Below are 7,833 nucleotides of genomic sequence, written 5' to 3'. Positions count from 1 at the left end.
TACATGTGTCTCTTTCAATTCTGGTTTCCTTGGTGTGTATGCCCAGCAGTGGGATTGCTGGGTCATAAGGCAGTACTATTTCCAGTTTTCTAAGGAATCTCCACACTGTTCTCCACAGTGGCTGTTTTAGTTTGCATTCCCACCAACAGTGTAAGAGGCTTCCCTTTTCTCCACACCCTCTCCAACATTTATTGTTTGTAGACTTTGGGATCCCAGCCATTCTGATTGGCAGGAAATGGTACCTCATTGTGGTTTTGATTTGCATTTCTCTGATAATGAATGATGTTGATCATCTTTTCATGTGTTTGTTAGCCATCTGTACGGCTTCTTTGGAGAAATGTCTATTTAGTTTTTTGGTCCATTTTTTGACTGGGTCATTTATTTTTCTGTAATTGAGCTGCAGGAGTTGCTTCTATATTTTTGAGATTAGTTGTTTGTAAATTGCTTCACTTGCTATTATTTTCTCCCATTCTGAAGGCTGTCTTTTCATCTTGCTTATAGTTTCCTTTGTTGTGCAGAAGCTTTGGTCTTACGTTTAGATCTTTAATCCATTTTGAGTTTATTTTTGTGTATGGTTTAGAAAGTGTTCTAGTTTCATTCTCTTACAAGTGGTTGACCAGTTTTTCCAGCACCACTTGTTAAAGAGATTGTCTTTAATCCATTGTATATCTTTGCCTCCTTTGTCAAAGATAAGGTGTCTATAGGTGCGTGGATTTATCTCTGGGCTTTCTATTTTGTTCCATTGATCTATATTTCTGTCTTTGTGCCAGTACCATACTGTCTTGATGACTGTGGCTTTGTAGTAGAGCCAAGTCAGGCAGGTTGATTCCTCCAGTTCGATTCTTCTTTCTCAAGATTGCTTTGGCTATTCAAGGTTTTTTGTATTTCCATACAAATTGTGAAATTATTTGTTCTAGCTCTGTGAAAAATACCGTTGGTAGCTTGATGGGGATTGCATTAAATCTATATATTGCTTTGGGTAGTATACTCATTTTCACTATATTGATTCTTCCGATCCATGAACATGGCATATTTCTCCATCTATTAGTGTCCTCTTTGATTTCTTTTAACAGTGTTTTATAGTTTTCTATATATAGGTCTTTAGTTTCTTTAAGTAGATATATTCCTAAATATTTTATTCTTTTCATTGCAATGGTGAATGGAATTTTTTCCTTAGTTTCCCTTTCTATTTTCTCATTATTAGTGTATAGGAATGCAAGAGATGTCTGTGTGTTGAGTATATATCCTGAAACTTTATTATATTCATTGATAAGCTCTAGTAATTTTCTGGTGGAGTCTTTAGGGTTTTCTATGTAGAGGATCATGTCATCTGCAAACAGTGAGAGTTTTACTTCTTTTCCATTTTGGATTCCTTTTATTTCTTTTTCTGCTCTGATTGCCATGGCCAAAACTTCCAAAACTATGTTTAATAGTAGTTGTGAAAGTGGGCACCCTTGTCCTGTTCCTGACTTTAGGAGAAATGCTTTCAATTTTTCACCGTTTAGGATAATGTTTGCTATGGGTTTGTCATATATAGCTTTTATTATGTTGAGGTATGTTCCTTCTATTCCTGTTTTCTGGAGAGTTTTTATCATAAATGGATGTTGAATTTTGTCAAAGGCTTTCTCTGCATCTATTGAAATAATCATATGGCTTTTATTTTTCAATTTGTTAATGTGGTGTATTACATTGATTGATTTGTAGATATTGAAGAATCCTTGCATCCCTGGGATAAAGCCCACTTGGTCATGGTGTATGATCTTTTTAATGTGTTGTTGGATTCTGATTGCTAGAATTTTGTTAAGGATTTTTGCATCTATGTTCATCAGTGATATTGGCCTGGAGATTTCTTTCCTTGTGGTATCTTTGTCGGTATTAGGGTGATGGTGGCCTCATAGAATGAGTTTGGAAGTTTACCTTCCTCTGCAATTTTCTGGAAGAGTTTGAGTAGGATAAGTGTTAGCTCTTCTCGAAATTTTTGGTAGAATTTAGCTGTGAAGCTGTCACCTGGGCTTTTGTTTGCTGGAAGATTTCTGATTACAGTTTCAGTTTCTGTGCTTGTGATGGGTCTGTTAAGATTTTCTATTTCTTCCTGGTTCAGTTTTGGAAAGTTGTACTTTTCTAAAAATTTGTCCATTTCTTCCACGTTGTCCATTTTATTGGCATATAATTGCTGATAGTAGTCTCTTATGATCCTTTGTATTTCTGTGTTGTCTGTTGTGATCTCTCCATTTTCATTTCTAATTTTATTGATTTGACTTTTCTCCCTTTGTTTCTTGATGAGTCTGGCTAGTGGTTTGTCAATTATATTTATCCTTTCAAAGAATCAGCTTTCAGCTTTGTTGATTTTTGCTATGGTCTCTTTTGTTTCTTTTGCATTTATTTCTGCCCTAACTTTTAAGATTTCTTTCCTTCTACTAACCCTGGGGTTCTTCATTTCTTCCTTTTCTAGTTGCTTTAGAGTTAGGTTATTTATTTGACTTTTTTCTTGTTTCTTGAGGTATGCCTGTATTGCTATGAACTTTCCCCTTAGCACTGCTTTTACAGTGTCCCACAGGTTTTGGGTTGTTGTGTTTTCATTTTCATTCGTTTCTATGCATATTTTGATTTCTTTTTTGATTTCTTCTGTGATTCATTGGTTATTCAGCAGCGTGTTGTTCAGCCTCCATATGTTGGAATTTTTAATAGTTTTTCCCCTGTAATTGAGATCTAATCTTACTGCATTGTAGTTAGAAAAGATGCTTGGAATGATTTCATTTTTTTTAAATTTACCAAGGCTAGATTTATGGCCCAGGATGTGATCTATCCTGGAGAATGTTCCCATGTGCGTTTGAGAAAAAGGTGAAATTCATTGTTTTGGGGTGAAATGTTCTATAGATATCAATTAGGTCTAACTGCTCTACTGTATCATTTAAAGTTTGTGTTTCATCACTTTAAATATATCCTGTCATTCCCTTCTGGCTTGTAGAGTTTCTGTTGAGAAATCAACTGATAGCCTGGAAGGAGTCCCCCTATATGTTATTTTTCATTTTTCCTTATTGCCTTTAATATTTTATCTATGTTTTTAATTTTTGTTAATTTGTTTTCTATGTGTCTCAGTGTGTTCCTCATTGAGTTTATCATGCCTGGGACTCTCACTGCTTCCTGGACTTACCTATCTCCACTTCATTTACTTGTTCTGGGGGTTTATCTTGTCCTTTCCTCTGGGATATAACTTTCTGCTTTTTCATCCTGATTAACTTTCTATAACATGGTTTTTGTTTTATCCCTGTGGGACTATGGTTTTTCATGCTTCTGTCTGTCCTCTGATGAAGGAGGCTAACAGGCCTGTGTAAGTTTCCTGATGGGAGGGACTGCTTTTGGGAAGAACTGGGTCTTGCTTTGTTGGATAGGGCCTTGCTCAGTAAGACTTTAATCCAATTATCTGCTGATGGGTGGGGTTGCACTCTCTCTCTGGTAGTTTGTGGCCTGAGTCTACAGCCCTGGGGTGTAAGGGCTCTATGGTAGGGAAGTGACAACCTCCAAGGCATACACCAAGGAGGCCTTCCCAGACTGCTGTTGCCACTGCCCCACTTCCTGTGGTGAGCCTCTACCGACCCATGCCTCCACAGGAGACTCTTCAACACTTGCAGGTATTTTTGGTCCAGTCTCCTGTGGGGTCACTGCTCCCTTCCCTTGGGTCTCAGTGCACACGAGACTCTGTTCCCTCTAAGAGTGAACTCTATTTTCCCCAGTCCTGTAGAAGTCCTATAATTAAATCCTGCTGGCCTTCAAGATCATATTCCCTGGGGATTCCCAGTCCTTTTGTTGGATCACTAGGCTGGGAAGCCTGACGTGGAGTTCAGAACCTTCACAACAGTGGGAAAACTTCTTTGGTGTTATTGTTCTCCAGTTTGAAGGTCACCCACACAGTGGGTATGGCATTTGATTTTATCATGATTGCATCTTTAGCATCCTGCTGCAGCTTCTTGTCTTTGGATATGGGGTATCATCTGTGGTGGGTTCCCGTGTCCTCTTGTTGATGGTTATTCAACAGCTAGTTGCAATTTGATGCTCTCACAGGAGAAGATGAGCTCACATCCTTCTCCACCATCTTGAACTGGTTTCATTATATGGCTTTTTTTAACTTCTAGAAATTGATCTGGTTCTCTTTTAGATGTTTTATTTTCCTCTTAAAATTCTCCATCTTTTAATCTATTTAAGTGATTTTTCATCTAATTTCTTTAAATATTTATGTCATTTATTTTACATAAATTTCTTGTCTAATAATTGCAACATCTGGGGCATTTGTGGTCATATTTTTCTATGTTTCATATGTCTCACAGCTTTCTTTTTTATACATAAGACAATGTCTTTAAAACAACTTGAGAGAATAGAGTACATTTTGTTTTCCCTTAAAGAGGGCAAGACATTTCAGGACACTAAGAGTAAGGAATTGATCACTTTTGTCCAATTAGAGATTGAGTTGGATGAGGGAATCTGTGGAGGCTTTGGCAGGTTCTTGTTCTATGGTTTTGAGGGTGAAATCAACCTTATGCATATTACCAATTCCTCATTCTAGCAGGTCTTTGGAATCTAGGCATGATGGTTATAAATTGCTTTCTCTCTCTGCTTTCAATCATAGCCTTCCAACTTCCTGAAATACTAAAAAAAACCTCAGCAGAAGTTCCACTGGAGAAATTTAGCAAGAACTAGTTCTCTATCTGAGGGTTTTAAAGACTCTATCCATCACATTAGCCCAAAAATTTTTGTAAACTTATAACTTATGAAACTATAAATTTTCAATTACCCCAGTAAAATCTCTCTGCCAGACAAGCCCAAGTTTCATCCTACCATCCAAGATTTTGGCATTTATGCTTACCTAGGAAGGGCTTCTTTTTATTAGGAATTAATTTTCTAGTTTTCTTTTCATTTACATATTACATACATGCACAATACATACATATATGGAGAGAGAGGGGCAGAGAGGGACACAGGGTGAGAGAGTCTAAGAGATACTGGTTACCCATTTGGGCTAGTTGGTATGGGAAAATATGACTTTCTATTTTACTCCTGCTATTCATTTCTAGTTTCGTAGCATTGTGTTTGGAAAAGATACTTGATACAATTTCTATCTTCTTGAATTTGTTGAGACAGGTTTTGTGACTTAACTCATAATCTATCCTGGAGAATTTTCCATATATGCTGGATAAGAATGCATATTCTTCTGTGACTCAAAGGAATGTTGTATATATGTCTGGTAGGTCCATTTTGTCTAAAATATTCAAATATAGTTTCTTATTGTGTCTTATAACTTTTCCACTGCTGTGAGTCAAGTATTAAAGTCTTCTATTATTGTACTTTTGCTTATTTCTTCTTTTAGTTCTGCATTTTATACATTTAGGTCCTTCAGTGTGAGGTGCATAAATATTTAACATCATTATATCTTGTTGTGAATTGATCCTTTATCATTATTTAATGACTTTGTCTTTTTTCACCATTTTTAGTCTAAGTGTATTTATATATATATATATATAAATATCACTACCCCTGCTCTCTATAATTACCATTTGCTTGTAATATATTTTCCTATTCCTTCACTTTATCCTTAAAGCTAAAGTGAGTCTATTATTTTTTTAATACATTCAGTTATTCCATTTCTTCATTGGAGAATTTAATCCATCTACATTTAAAGTACTTATTGATAGTTAAGGTCTTACTATTGCCATTTTGTTAACTGTTCACTGTTTCACAATTTCTCTGTTCCTTTCTTCTCCTCTTGCTGTCTTCCTTTTTGATTTGATGACTTCTTGTGGTGGTATACTTTGATCTCTTTATTTTAATATTTTGTGTATCTACTACAAGTTTTCCTTTTGTGATTACAATGAGGTTAACATAAAATCTATTATAGTTATAATATGCTATGCTAACATGTTAACATAATAACAGCTTAACTTTGATAACATACAGAAACTTTACTTACCCCTTCACTCACATATTAGATTATTGATATTACAAAATACATCTTTTAAATATTGTGTATCCAATAACAAATCATTGTAGTTAATAATAAATAGTCAAAATAATATGCATAAAATTTATCTGGGAACACTTTGAGTCTCTGTTTATGCTTGCCCTTGTTTGATTATGTGAAAGAACATATATCTGCATAATAGCTCCTTTCTCTTGCTTCTGTTCTGTTCATCCTTTTCATCTTCCCAGCAAATGGCAGGCATTTTTAGCTTCTGTAATTACAAGGCTCACTCCTGTTAGCAGATAAATGTGCAACTGTAGGAAATATTTTCTTCAAAACATAATACAAAGGTATTAAAAAGACATCAGGTACATTTCAAGAAAATGAGTCATTAATTGTGAATTCATGGAATATCTATTGTCTTTGTACATAAGTATCACTACCATGAACTGAGTGCTTAGTGTGATACAGTAATATCCTAAATGCTTTGCATACTTCATATATGAAGAAACCAAAATTTCTACTGAGCTACAATAACTTTATTTATGTCAAGCAATTAATAAAATGACAAAGAATTTAAGCTTAAATATTTTTTATTTCAAAGTTGGTGATCTTAAACATTGTACTCTCTTACTATACAATTTGCACTAGTGGATTGATTTCAGACAGGAAATACAAGTTTACTCTTGATTCTAAAAAATAAATAGAAGGAAAAGTTGCTAACTGACCTCTTAATTTTCTTTTAAGATGAAATGCTGTTCCTGTAATCCTTGATGGTCACTGCTTCTGTTAAGAAATCTCTGGGAAGAAGAGAAAAGAAAGCTTTTCTTCTTCTATCAGTATCTCACTACTCAAAGAAAGGGCTCATAGTATGTTACCTCTTGGCTCCAATCCCACTTTTTTCCATCACCTTCTTTTTTAGCCTAAACTTCTGCTATTTCTTCCTGTTAACCTTGGCTTTGGTATAGCACTTTCCAATTTAAGCAAATTTTGTCCTGGTGTTGGTGTTTGTATATTAGTTTAGTGATGATTTATTTAGAAATACTTCAGTATTATTACCATGTGTAAACAATTTTATTTAAATCTGTAACAATGCTTTGCTGCTGCTGCTAAGTTGCTTCAGTCGTGTCCAACAATGTGCGACCCCATAGACAGCAGCCTACCAGGCTTCCCCGTCCCTGGGACTCTCCAGGCAAGAACACTAGAGTGGGTTGCCATTTCCTTCTCCAGTGCATGAAAGTGAAAGGGAAGTCGCTCAGTCGTGTCTGACTCCTAGCGACACCATGGACTGCAGCCTACCAGGCTCCTCCGTCCATGGGATTTTCCAGGCAAAAGTACTGGAGTGGGGTGCCATTGCCTTCTCCAAACAATGCTTTAGAGTAGCCTTATTTATATAAGGAATGTTATAAGATTTACTTATTTGAGAAATTTGTTATGTCTAGAATGCTCAAACTATGGCACAATTGTACTCATCTCACATGATAGTAAAGTAATGCTCAAAATTCTCCAAGCCAGGCTTCAGCAATATGTGAACCATGAACTTCCTGATGTTCAAGCTGGTTTTAGAAAAGGCAGAGGAACCAGAGATCAAATTGCCAACATCCGCTGGATCATGGAAAAAGCAAGAGAGTTCCAGAAAAACATCTATTTCTGCTTTATTGACTATGCCAAAGCCTTTGACTGTGTGGATCACAATAAACTGTGGAAAATTCTGAAAGAGATGGGAATACCAGACCGCCTGACCTGCCTCTTGAGAAATCTGTATAGAGGTCAGGAAGCAACAGTTAGAACTGGACATGGAACAACAGACTGGTTCCAAATAGGAAAAGGAGTATGTCAAGGCTGTATATTGTTACCCTGCTTATTTAACTTATATGCAG

The sequence above is a fragment of the Oryx dammah genome, unplaced genomic scaffold (assembly GCF_014754425.2).
Source record: "Oryx dammah isolate SB20612 unplaced genomic scaffold, SCBI_Odam_1.1 HiC_scaffold_28, whole genome shotgun sequence".
NCBI classification, from domain to species: domain Eukaryota; kingdom Metazoa; phylum Chordata; class Mammalia; order Artiodactyla; family Bovidae; genus Oryx; species Oryx dammah.
This window is presented reverse-complemented; position numbering follows the sequence as displayed.